The 14,058-nt window shown below is 42.1% G+C and overlaps 1 protein-coding gene across 6 annotated transcripts in view; it reads right to left on the bottom strand.

The window, feature by feature from the left end:
* MAPKAP1 (MAPK associated protein 1) overlaps nt 1–12,880 on the bottom strand; it is a 229,363-nt gene extending 216,483 nt beyond the window's left edge. For 5 of the 6 annotated variants that reach the window (XM_065928444.1, XM_065928446.1, XM_065928447.1 and 2 more), the window contains exon 1: nt 12,637–12,880. The gene's annotated coding sequence lies outside the window, so the exon portion shown is untranslated. The remainder of the gene's footprint in view (nt 1–12,636) is intronic. The other variant, XM_065928449.1, reaches the window with a different exon arrangement.
* Between the last annotated feature and the right edge of the window lie 1,178 nt (nt 12,881–14,058).

Here is a 14,058-nt window from a genome sequence, read left to right as displayed (position 1 = left end):
TCATATTGGATAATAAGACTCACGGACCTCTTCTCTATTTGATGCTTTTGTGCGAAGTCACTTCACTCATTTCCAACTCTTTGCGACCCCATGAACTGTAGCCTGCCAGGCTCCTTCTGTCCTTGGGATTTCTCAGGCAAGAATACTGGAGTAGGTGCCACTTCCTTCTCCAGGGGATCTTCCTGACCCAGGGGTGGAACCCACATCTCCTGCATTGGGAAGCGAGTTCTCTACCGCTGAGCCACCAGGGAAGCCCAACAACTTCCCAAACTCTTTAAATGAACTTGCAGCCCCTGCTGCCCCATCTTCCATTTATCACCTCTGTTCTTTTTACTCTAGCCATACTCAACTTTTAGCATTCTTCCAGCTTTTGAACAGTTTTTTCTCTCCTTTCACCTGCCTTAAATATCACTTTCTCCTTCACCCTTCAGATCTCAATTTCGACAACACCTGCCTATCCCAGGAAGGTTTGACCTTATTAAGTCCAGAGTCATACAACTCCCTACTCACCTTCCCCTCATTACTCTAACACAAGTTGTACTTCTCAAACTATGCTGGGCTTCCATTACTGGACTACAATTCCCACCGAGCGCTGGGTCTGTGCCTGTAGTCTTCATTGCTCGATTTCCAGACTTTTCAGTTCAGTCACTCAGTTGTACCCAACTCTTTGCAAGCCCATGACACCCAGCACACCAGGCCTCCCTGTCTATCACCAACTTCCAGAGTCCACTCAAACCCATGTTCATCGAGTTGGTGATGCCATTCAACCATCTCATCCTCTGTCGTCACCTTCTCCTCTTGCCCTCAATCTTTCCCAGCATCAGGGTCTTCTCAAATGAGTAAGCTCTTCACATCAGGTGGCCAAAGTATTGGAGTTTCAGCTTCAACATCAGTCCTTCCAATGAACACCCAGGACTGATTGGATCTCCTTGCAGTCCAAGGGACTCTCAAGAGTCTTCTCCAACACCACAGTTCAAAAGCATCAATTCTTTGGCACTTAGCTTTCTTTATAGTCCAACTCTCACATCCATACATGACCACTGGAAAAACCATAGCTTTGACTAGATGGACCTTTGTTGGCAAAGTACTGTCTCTGCCTTTTAATATGCTGTCTAGGTTGGTCATAACTTCCCTTCCAAGGAGAAAGTGTCTTTTAACTTCATGGCTGTAATCACCATCTGCAGTGATTTTGGAGCCCAGAAAAATAAAGTCAGCCACTGTATCCCCATCTATTTGCCATGAAGTGATGGGACCGGATGCCATGATCTTAGTTTTCTGAATGTTGAGCTTTAAGTCAACTTTTTCACTCTCCTCTTATACTTTCATCAAAGAGGTTCTTTGTTTTCTGCCATAAGGGTGGTATCATCTGCATATCTGAGGATATTGATATTTCTCCCAGCAATCTTGATTGTGCTTCCGCCAGCCCAGCGTTTCTCATGATGTACTCTGCGTATAAGTTAAATAAGTAGGGTGACAATACACAGCCTTGACATACTCCTTTTCCTATTTGGAACCAGTCTGTTGTTCCATGTCCAGTTCTAACTGTTGCTTCTCAGACTTATGACTAGTGCCTAATATATATTCGGCAAATGCTGACTGAATAAATGAATGACTGCAATTAAGCAAAAAGCTTAACTAACTAAATGGAAGATTTCACATATATGTTCTTCATATAAAAATATCTTTCAATTTTTTTTAATTTTGAAGAAAATTATAGATATAATCAAATACAATTTTTCAAAATCACTATGGGAGGAAAGGGCTTAAGCACATACGCACTTTCTACAAGTTAAAACAGCTAATACCAAACACAATCAAAAGGAGGAAAACTACCACCTCAGTGGGATAACAGTTTTCAGTTTTAGGGCTTAAATCTCCTTAACTAGAAAGAGTGATAAAGGTATATGTAATGCAAATTATAAACATTACAGTCAAATCATGCAATGGAGTAAAAACAAGTGGATATTTTTTTAACCAGCCCTCTTCTAACCTCCATGCAAAAAGAATGTCCACACACTTAACAGAAACACAACTTACTCCAAATAGCTGACCAAGTGAAGGTTACTGTGAAATACTTCAAATTCCATAAGCACTCAGGACTGCACAGACTATGGGAAGAGAATGTTCCAAGCAGAGGCTAATAATCAGAAGGTACAAATGAAATAAACCTGCATGGTGACTATCTTAGGCAGTCGGAAGACTGAATATGTTTGTTCTGAAGTCATCAGCTTGGAGATGGAAATGGCCACCCACTCCACTATTCTTGCCTGGAGAATTCCATGGACAGAGGAGCCTAGCTGACTGCAGTCCACGGGGTGACAAAGAGTCTTACACAACTGAGCCACTAACACTACTACATCAAGTATGCTTCAGCTTCTGAAATACACTAAAAATACTTAACATGTTTTATATCTCAAGTATAAGTGACAGAGATTTGTCATTAAAGGTAACTACTTTCCTTTGCCTAGTTTAGGATACATAAATCTCTATCACATTTCACAGTTTTTAATTTTGGACTTCTTAACAACAACTTCAGTTCTTCTCATGTGTTTGTTCCCTATTCTAATGAGAACACAAGTTATACTAACTCAGAATTTTTATTATCATTTTGGGGATGTGACCACCCTTTTAATTCTGTTCATATTTTAACTCAGCAACTTTAATCCAGCAATCAAAGCTTCATTAGCTTGTAAACAAACTGTTTCTCAGGTAAACTGAAATGCCCCACATCAGGATCTTAAGCAAATAAATAAGTACCAAAAAGGCAGAGACTATAAATTAGGGTAGACAAATCTGTATCTAGCCCCACGCCGGTAAAGAGCATTCTATCAATACAGTGAAATGCTAATCTCCTAATTAACAACCTAATTAGGTAATTATGGCTTTGCAGAGGGATGCCGAAATGAAATATGACAACATGGTCACCTCTTTATATGGCACCTGTGGGCCTTTTCAGCTGTCATTGCAAAGAGTGCAATATCAATTTGAACAGATGACAAAGTGCTGTCATTTTTCATTCTGATAATATACAGAGTGCTTTGGACAGAAGCAGTTTACAAAAAGAAACATCTTGCCTGGTATTTTCCCAATTTAAATATGCTTAAATATTTTGTTAAATTTTCTGCATGCTTTTGTATATTGTATTTAGGAGAATTACCATGCATATTTAAAAAAAAACAACTAGACATCATGCTTAACTGTACATGCTGAAACTATCGCAATTTCAATCATGAAGTATATAATCAGAAAAGAGTAAAAGGCACAATTCTTCATGACATTTTAATATTCATACATCTTGAATACTGTTATCAGAAAAATTAAAATTCAAACAAACTTTGATCTTTAATTTTTTTCTTACAAAAGTTTTAAAAGTGAAATACTTATAATTTACCATACTAAAAACGCACTTTCCAAGACACAAATATTCAACTCACAAAAAAAGTTCTATATGCCTACAACCAGCCTTATGGAGACAGGCATGTACCCTCTAGGAAAGACAGAGCTGCCACACGGCTACTCACTGTCCCACTGGCCACTAAAGAGGTGAGGGTACTACCAACACAAACGTGACTCTTCTTTCAAGATAGTTTAGGGGAGAAGAGGAGGCTAGCCTGGGAACCTCAACATCCTTTATGTCAAAATACAGAAAACCAAGGACTTCCATGGCAGTCCAGTGGTTAAGATTCTGCGCTTCCACTGCAGGGGTCAAGGACTCCATCCTAGTCAGGGAACTAAGATCTTGCATGAAGCAGTGCGGTACAGCCAAAAAAAAAAAAGATGAAACCATATTTTAATCATTAAAACAACTGAGGTTGAAACTAACTTCTTGAAAATACAATCCATTTATAACTTCAGATCACCTGCATTAGGGAAAACTTTTTTGATCAAAACGATGTGCAAGAGAACTTGTATTTCTCAATTACAAGTTAAACTAAAAGGATTTTTTACTGGAAAACAATTTATGCTTATCAGAGAATATTTTGGAAAACTGAAAAAGCATAAAGACCTATAATTTCACCACTTGTTTTTTCTCTTTATATATTTGATATTGAGATCATACTTTACATAGTTTTATATCCTTTTTTCACTTCATATTATATGAACATATTAATATGTCACTAAAATTCTCCTAAAACATATAAAATGCTTGTACAGTATTTTCAATCCACTCTTTTTCCAAAATTTCTCTTACCTCTTTTTTGAATATTACAGTTGTTTCTAATTTTTGCTATTATAAATCCACAGTGAACATCTTTAAACATGAATACTCTTCTGCATTTCTGATTATTTCTTTAACAAAGATTCTTAGTAATGGGATTACAAACTCAAAAGGCATATATGACTCTAAAGACTCGTGATAATACTGCCAGAGCATTTTCCAGAAAAGTTTTACCAATTTTTATTCCCACATATGAGTGATCATCTCACTACCAACCTCTGCCAGCAATGAGTATTATTAGAGTTTTGTTAAATCTTTAAACTTCAAATCATAAGAGTATACTAGTAACCAAACATTCCCACAATATAATCAACAACAATTTTCTACAGGCACTAAGTTTAAAATGAGCTGATGATCCTCCCAAAACAAGGGTCAGTTCCAATATTCAAATCTAGAGCAGCATGGAAGAGGGACAAAAGCCACTGTGGTATTTAGAGTTAAAAAAAAAAAAAACCCAAAGGTTCAAAGCACAGCTTTGCCATTATCAGTAGCTTTCTACCTTGAATCACTTTACTTCTCTAAGCTTCAGTTTCAGCCTTTGTAAAATGGGGGCAGGGAATACCTAATATACTCCTAGCTCTAACAACTTCAAAAGGCAGTCATGGGCACACTAAAAGGTAATATAAACAACTGGAGGTGTTTATTGTGATTTAACAGATCAATTCATTTAATAGCCTAAAAACAGCATACCGAGACCCTTTTCTCAACAGTGCTCGGTTCATAGGCGCATTAACTCACAAAGCACAACTGGAAATTAACAAGACTAATTTCATGATCCAGAAAAGAAAATAAGTCTCATTCCTTTACAACCATGCCATAAAATCATTTCTTGTTACATTGTACTAACCTGAATGGCTCGTGCCCCTGAATGCTGGTACCTACATCCCTCCAAAAGTATCATGGTATGAGGTACTTACTCCTCATATGCAAGCTCCCAAGTACCATATGGGAGTGGCAGTACTGTCTGGGTCACAGAGTTAATAACCGAAAGAGCCAATATTCATATCTAGGTGAGTGTGACTCCAAAGTCCCGGCTCACTCTGCATCTCAGTTCCTCTGTTAGCCTCCAGTATGTCAGCAACTAAAGCACAGATTAAAAAGTTATTTGTTTTAAGAAGAAAACCATTCCTTCAAACCATTTTCTACCAATTTCTCTGTAGAAACAGCACTTATTTATAATATGGTACCTTAAAATGAGTCCACAGGGAACTAAAAATGTTATTTTTTTTTGAAGTTTTACACATTTGGTCCATTTTGACAGCATCAATAATACAAGCATATTCATAAAAGTATACTCAAGTATAGGATATGACTCTAACACTGCATATATTTAGAGGTAAGTGTGACATAATATTCAATTTCTTTCAGAAGCGATTACCATAATTTAATTCCACTAGTTATTCTAATACCTTCTTGCTATTTCCAGAATTTAAGTTTTGTTGTTGAAGTGGCTGCTCCCATTTTTCTCACTTTCAATTACTTAAAGCTGTTTTCTTCTTTGGGTCCAAATTTTGTGCTTCCTATATTAAATCTATTTCCTCAATATACCTAGGCTGCTGCCAACTAGAGTTAATAAATTTTGAATGACTGCTCAGAATTTTTTTTCATTTTTATAGTCTATGTTATTTCCTTATATGATGGAGTATGAATGAAAACAAGTATCTAGAAGACAAATACTTCTTCAATTTTCACTTTGTGGAAGCTGGGTATTAAAATAAAAATAAATTAAACTCTTGAGCTGGGAGCTCCCTGACCATATTTCTCTCACTAGGCTGGGTATCTCTCTGCCTCCTTCCAATTTTGTGTATATAGAGTCAACAAAGCACTCTATGCATTTGGGGAGCACCTGGCCTGTCAAGGTCCTTTCCCAAAAGTAATGAACAAAGAACAGAGGGAAAAGCTGAACAGTGGCTCCCTACCTGCCATCAAAGAGAAGCAGCATTTTAGATTTGAACTGCTCTCCACTGGGGTCTGCCAGTAATCAGTTGTGCAGCTTTAAGCATGTCAATTAGAATCGGAAAGCTTAGCATCCCGAAAAGACCTCACCAAGACTTCAATTGAGCTCCCTCATTATTATCCAGATGAGAAAAAGGATACAAGGATTTTTGACTTGACCAAAATCAAAAGGCTGTAACTGGCATACCAGCATTCAGAATTCAAGTCCCTCTCAGTCAAGTGCACTTCCTACTAAACTGTAAATCACTGGGCAACAATTACTTCATTTCCAGAGGTTATGATAACCACCCTGCCTTGTTCACTTCATGTACTATGCTGCTGTTGCTAAGTCACTTCAGTCGTGTCCGACTCTGTGTGATCCCGTAGACAGCAGCTCACCAGGCTCTGCAGTCCCTGGGATTCTCCAGGCAAGAACACTGGAGTGGGTTGCCATTTCCTTCTCCAATGCATGAAAGTGACAAGTGAAAGTGAAGTTGCTCAGTTGTGTCCAACTCTTAGCGACCCCATGGACTGCAACCTACCAGGCTCCTCTGTCCACGGGATTTTCTAGGCAAGAGTACCGGAGTCGGGTGCCATCATGTACTATAGAGAGGACCAAAAGAGACAGGAGACCTGGTAACATTTAAAGTGCTAAGGGCACAAAAGTATTACAAGGTCATCATCTCATTCAAACCCCATCCCTGATTTAGCCTGACTATACAATAAAAGTACTCACCCTGCCACTTTCCCAGATATCAGTATGACTCCAATACAATACCCCCTCACTCCAGCAATTTATCAGTAGATTTCTGATCAATGATCACAATTGGGTTGGACCTCCTGCTGTGAACAGTGGGTACCAAAATGTCAGTGAGCAGGTAGGTCAGAATTCACAATCAGGCAGCCTAAGACTGTACACAGCCCACAAACGTGTTTTGATCTACATGGTGTTTTTATAATGGCAATTTTTTTAAACTAAATACATTAAAATCCAAATTTCCAGCATCCCTCTTGAAAACAATTGGAAGATCTAGGGATACTGGGCCCACTTCCTCACACAGTGATAAGCAACTGGAGCTGAGTAGTGACTGCTGCTTTTAGACTGACTGGTCACGTGCCCTCTAGTTCACAAGGTCTGTCCTACTCTTTACGTTACATCATGGGCATCTGATTTGGAGACTCCTGAGGTAGAGTTCAAAAGAGAACTAGGACTTCCCTGGTGGACCAGGAGTTGAGAATCCGCCTGCCAATGCAGAAAACACAGGTTTGATTCCTAGTCAGGAAGATTCCACATACCGCAGGGCAACTAGGCCCGTGTGCCACAACTACTGAGTCCAAGTACTCTGGAGCCCTGTTTTGCAACAAGAGAAGCCACCACAATAAGAAATCTGAGCATCACAAGTAGAGAGCAGATCTGCTCGTGGCAAATGGAGAAAGTCCGTGCAGCAACCAACCCCCAGCTCAGCCAAAAATAAATAAATAAATAAATAAAAAATTGAAAAAAGAAAAAGAGAGAGAACTAAATTAACAAATCCACAGAATCAAGAAGATTGAAGAAAGTAAGGTACACAAAAGGACTTCCCTGGTGGCTCAGATGGTAAACTGTCTGCCTACGATGTGGGAGATCCGGGTTCGATCCCTTGGTCAGGAAGATCCTCTGGAGAAGGAAATGGTAACCCACTCCAGTATTCTTGCCTGGAAAATCCTGTGGATGGAGGAGCCTGGTAGGCTACAGTCCATGGGGTCACAAAGAGTCGGACACAACTGAGTGACTAAACTTTTCAAGGTATACAAAAGCATCTAACAATGACTATAAGTACTCAGTTATTTTAAATTTAACACAGGCTGAAATGTGCTATCTTTGGGGTCAAAACTTCTGAAAAACTTCAAACTCACAGAAAACACAAGGTCAAGTTAAAACTCAGCATTCAAAAAACTAAGATCATGCATCTGGTCCCATTACTTCATGGCAAATAGATGGGGAAAAAATGGGAAGAGAGACAGACTTTATTTTCTTGGGCTCCAAAATCACTCGGACAGTGGCTGCAACCATGAAAGTAAAAGACACTTGCGGGAGAAGGCGAGGGTGGGATGTTTGTTTAGAGAGAACAGCATCGAAACATGTATATTATCAAGGGTGAAACAGATCACCAGCCCAGGTTGGATGCATGAGACAAGTGCTCGGGGCTGGTGCACTGGGAAGACCCAGAGGGACCTGGTGGAGAAGGAGGTGGGAGGGGGGATCAGGATGGGGAATACATGTAAATCCATGGCTGATTCATGTCAATGTATGGCAAAAACCACTGCAATATTGTAAAGTAATTAGCCTCCAACTAATAAAAATAAATGGAAAAAAAAAAAAAAGACACTTGCTCCTTGGAAGAAAAGCTACGACAAACCTAGATAGCATATTAAAAAGTAGAGACGTCATTTTGCTGACAAGGGTTCATAAAGTCAAAGCTATGATTTTTCCAGTAGTCAAGTGTGGATGTGAGAGGGGACCATAAAGAAGGCTGAGTGCCAAAGAATTGATGCTTTCGAACTCTGGTGCTGGAGAAGACTCTTGCAAGTCCTGTGAACTGCAAGGAGATCAAACCAGTCAATCCTAAAGGAAATCAACTCTGAATATTTATTTGGAAGGACTGATGCTGAAGTTCCAACACTCTGGCCACCTGATGTGAAGAGCTGATTCATTAGAAAAGACCCTGATGCTGGGAAAGATTGAGGGCAGGAGGAGAAGGGGATGACAGAGGATGACATGGTTGGATGGCATCATTGACTCAATGGACACGAGTTTGAACAAACTCCAGGAGATAGTAAAACAGGGAAGCCTGGTGTGCTGCCATTCATGGCATCGAAAAGAGCCGGACATGACTGAGTGGCTGAACGACAACAATCAGAATAACAGATTTACACCAAATTCTCTCAGCTGAAGCACATATAATCCACTGAACCACAACAGTTTCTAAAGTCTTCAGTTATGAGTCAACAAGCAAAACAGACATCCCACTTAAATATATATACCAAACATGACAGATAAGGTGATGAGCTCCTTGAGTTGTAGAAGCCATGTTCATTCCCCATTATTCCTATTGCCCAGTGCAGAGGCTGAATCTAGGGATCAAGGGCTGGCTCCTCTTTGAAGCCATTCACATCACAAAGAATGTGGCATAGTGCTAAAAAGGAGAGTTACTGAAGTCTAGGAGATAATCCCCTCTACTCTTAGCTCCATTAACTCCATAAACTAAAGGAATTCATTTAACCCCTTTGTGCTCTAGCTTCCTCATCTGTAACATCAGAATACTTACAACATCATCCTGTAGAGGAATAAACGAGATAATGCATTTAACATAATGCTGGTCAACAGCAAGTGCTCCCAAGCCACCATTACCAGTGTTTCCTCCTTTGTGCTCCACAGTACCTTGTGGGGACTACTATCTTAGTACCGACAATGCGTTACTACAGTTCACCTGTGCCCTCGAACACACACACACACACACACACACACACACCCCTCCCCCGTAGGAATGGAATGGAAACCCCCTCAGGGTGGGGACCTGGTTATATTCCTTTTTGCGTCTCTGGGTCTAACATTTTCCCTGGCACTGCTGAATGAATCATAGATCTTCAAGGTATTCATTAACAAGAAAGGTTATGAGCAGAAACTGGAATTGACCTCTCTTGCCTGACATACAAGCCCTGACTCTGGCCCTGTAATGGCCCTCCAACTTTACTGCCCAGTATTCCCTGGTGGCTCAGGCAGTAAAGAACCCTCCTGCCTACATAGGAGACCCAGGTTCGATCCCTGGGTTGGGAAGATGCCATGGAGAAGGGAATGGCAACCCAATCCAATATTCTTGCCTGGAGAATTCCATGGACAGAGAAGCCTGGTGGACTACAGTCCATGGGGTCATAGAGTCATACACAACTGAGTGACTAAAACACATACACACACACACCCACTTAAAGAAGCAACGGCTTGCTTTATTCTGGCTGATCTACTCACTACTCTAAAACCATGCCACAGACACTGCACCTTTACATCTTAACAGCTACCATCTCAGGGAACCTTGCCACATACCAGGCACTTTATCCACATCAGCTCACATTACTCCACGAAGTCTGTATCATTCTCTATCCCAAACTATACTTAAAAATGATGCTAAGAATTAAGAAACTTGCCAAAGGTCACATAGCTATTAAAGAGGAGGGACCAAGAATTGTAGTCAGAGTCCACAGCTGTTCTCTACAGAACGTCTGGTCCACTCATATTCAAAGTTGAGCTGAACCACATACTACCATCTTGCCTTGGAAGTTTATGGTCTTCTCTACATTTAAAGAACTATCCACACCATTCATTTTAACACATTTTTTTCTCTGAATAGTTGCTTCAATATGTATTTGCATACAGAGAGCTATGGTGTGAAAAAAGAAAAAACACATACAAGGTACAGATACAAGCGTAAGACACACCTGGGTTTGGATCCTGGCTGTCTCATACCAGATGTGTTATTTATCCTGAGCCCTCCTAATCTGTGAATTGAAGTTAAAATAATTAAACAAGAGACACCTGACATAATTTCTCCACTATAATAAATAATAAAGCTCAGTTTACCCAACATTGTGAAGCCTTACCAGGTCATTGCACATACCTCAAAAGTGGATGACCTCTTCCCCTCCTGTACCACCAGTGAATCACCGAAAGAACTCCAACCCAGTGCACATACCACTCTGTCAGAATTATTTCCTATCTTTTTTACTAAATTGAGCAGGAAAGAATGGAGTCTTGTTTATCCCTACGCTGTCTAGCATGGTACCTGGTATATGTTGTTATCGTTCAGTCGCCCAGTCGTGTCTGACTCTTTGTGACCCTATGAACTGCAGCATGCCAGGCCTCTCTGTCCCTCACTATCTCCCATAGTTTGCCCAAGTTCATGTCCACTGCATCAGTGATGCCATCCAAGCCATCTCATCCTCTGACACCCACTTCTCCTTCTGCCCTTGATCTTTCCCAGCATCAGGGACTTTTGCAATGAGTCAGCTGTTCACATCAGATGACCTGGTATATATCCATACTCAATAAATGTTTGCTAAGTGATCAACTGGGTTGGCCAAAAAGTTCGTTCAGGTTTTTCTGGCAGATGGTACGAAAACCCAAACAAACTTTGTGGCCAAGCCTATAGAATAACAAGCGTTTAAAGGATTCTATAAAAGAAGCCATTTCTACCTGAGGTTGTCCTGAACTGGTTGAGGCAAGGTCAATTTCAGGTGGGCCCTGGGTAACACCAATAGATGGAAACAGAAAAGGAGAAACCTAGGCAGAAAGAAAGTGCTAACAACAAAGGAAAGAACAAAGTCCATTCCAGGTCCTACTTATCTAGAGTAAAGAATCAGGGTAAGGGGCCTTTTGAAGTTTAGCTGGAAAGTTAGCCAGGAGCCAGATCAGAAACCAGATCAGGGATCTGCGTACCCTCCAGCATCAGGGTAGACGAAAGTAAGTATGAGCATAAATCTGAATGGGAAAGGAGCCACCAGCAACTCTCACAGGCCCCAACAAGCCTACAAGTGTGTAAACTGAACAAGATGAAAACAAGTATCAATCCTTCATCTACAACCCTTCCAGCATTTACTGAGCATCTTGTGTGAACTCACAGAATATGAAGAATAGAACAAGGTACCTCCTTTCCCTGCTGCTTTAAATTAGGAATCCACCCCTTCTGCTAGTCAAAACAGAGTAAGAATGTTGACTTTACTTTAACTGATGTGTGTAAACACTTGTCTCCATTTGACTGTTCACACCTCGGGAAATTTTGAACTTTGCTGCTTTTGGTTTACAACAACATGATGCTTTTGCACAGTGCCAAGTATTGTGATAAGCTTCAAAAATCACTTCATTCAGAATGAAAATTGCGTCAATCTCTGAGTCAACTTTCGGGTCTCAGGTTAAAGTAATGCTTCTGTTTAAACTACAGTGATATTTTCTTCTCCAACCTTAAACAGATCTAGAAGACTCTATGCCACTCCCATAAACAAAACGCTGAATCAAAGTTCCAGCAGCACTCTGCCTATAAAAAAAAACAGTTCTGCAAGGCTGTTTTACTCCTTTGGGGCAATGGAGATAAGGGGCGTTAGACAGGGAATGCACAAGCAATGCTTTTAAAAACCTGATTTTCATGTTATGAAGGTTAAGACACCGAGTAGAACCAGAAACTGTCAGTTAACAGTACCCTCCCCAAACCCCAATACTACCGAGTCCACTAGCTTCTCCTCCCCCAAATCACACGCCCAAGCTGTCAGGTTCCTAGCAGCCTTCAATTCTGGAAAGGGCCAGGAAACGGATGCTCACTGGACACTGGAGCAAGGGCCAGACAGACTGTCCGCCGGGCGGCGGCGAGCGCGGAGGAGTGAGGAGGGAAGCCAGGCTCCTTCGGTGGGCTGGCAGGGGTGTGAGCGATGGAGCTAGCGGCTGGGACAACCTTTACCTGAAGCTGCTGCCACACTACGGGCCGGGATGGCCCTGGGACACGTTCCTGGGGGGAGGGCCCGGCTCCCCCGCGCCCCCCGGTCCCTGCCCCAGCTCCGCACTCTCGGAATCCTCGGGGACTGGCGCTCCTCCCGGCCGGCTCAGCAGCCGCTTTCCGGGCTCGCCCTCATATCCCCGCCGCTCGCTGCCGCTGGCCGGCCGAGCAGCAGCCCTGTTGCCCCGAGCCGCGCCACGACCCGGAACCGCACCCGGCGCACCGGAAGTCCCCGACCGGGAAGCAGCCGTTGGCTGGGGACGTAGTGCGCAAGCCCCAGAGCCGAGAGAGAGGTGGGAAGCCCTCCCGGGAGGCGGGGCCGAACGGGAGGCCGTGCGCACGCGCACCACTTCCCCGCCCCCAGGCAAGGCCTGGGTCAGAGATTAGTTGGGGAATCTAGCAAAACACAGAGACCTCTAGGTTTGCGTTGGATAGACATCCACGTCAGCCTTCTCCGTCGAATCTCCTCCTCTCTCCCCACTTCCATGGAGAAAAGCCCTCAGTTCTTCCAGAAATGAGTGATGAGGAGCTTAGTTTCTTGAGTCAGGAAGAGCTGGTTCAAACACCGGCTGTGTATCCTAGGACAAAACACTCCCTTCTCTGACCCAATATCGAGTAGTTCCAAATATAGTCCTGCTGTCAAAATTGAGTGGGGTGATGCTCTAAAAACACTCGGCACAGTGCCCGACACTTAATAAACTTAGTAAATGTTAGTCATTATTCTTATTTTCTGTAAAATGAAGGTAATTATCATCCCAGAAATTCAGGGATTTCCATGAGATGTACGGCCCCGCCCCAAAAAGGAACTCATTGTTGCCCATCTTTCTGTCTTCAGGGAATCAGTGGGGACGCTACTACTAAGGGGAAAGCAGTGCAATGATATGATACCTCTCGTATCTGAGAGATGATCTGGAATGTCTCCCTTGAAAATGCACCTTAGCAAAAGAAAGAAAAAAAACAAGTCTGAATTTCACCTCGGGGGGTACCTTAGCGAGCATGCATGCATGCTCAGTCTTGTCAGATTCTGTGATCCCAAGGACTGCAACCCACTAGGCTCCTCTGTCCATGGGATTTTCCAGGCAAGGATACTATGTGAGTTGCTATTTCCTCCTCCAGGGGATCTTCCCAACCCAGAGATCCAACATGCATCTCCTGCACTGGCAGGCAGATTGTTTACCACTCCCACCTGGCAAGCTCCTTATGCCAGGGGACCTTCCCCAATATTAAAGTCACCAGCAAATACACCGTGGATCCACCCCCATCTATTCAAACGTGTGATAGATATCTTGGCTCATATGGAGAAAAAATATGCACCTTACTGCCCAAATGTGTTTTCTGTACACACATCGCCACAGTTTCATCAGGGGCCTGTTGGAGGTGCTCTGA

Source organism: Muntiacus reevesi, chromosome 3, assembly GCF_963930625.1.
Source record: "Muntiacus reevesi chromosome 3, mMunRee1.1, whole genome shotgun sequence".
Classification (NCBI taxonomy): domain Eukaryota; kingdom Metazoa; phylum Chordata; class Mammalia; order Artiodactyla; family Cervidae; genus Muntiacus; species Muntiacus reevesi.
The sequence above is the reverse complement of the archived record's forward strand: the minus strand, read 5'-3'. Positions and strand labels throughout refer to the sequence as shown.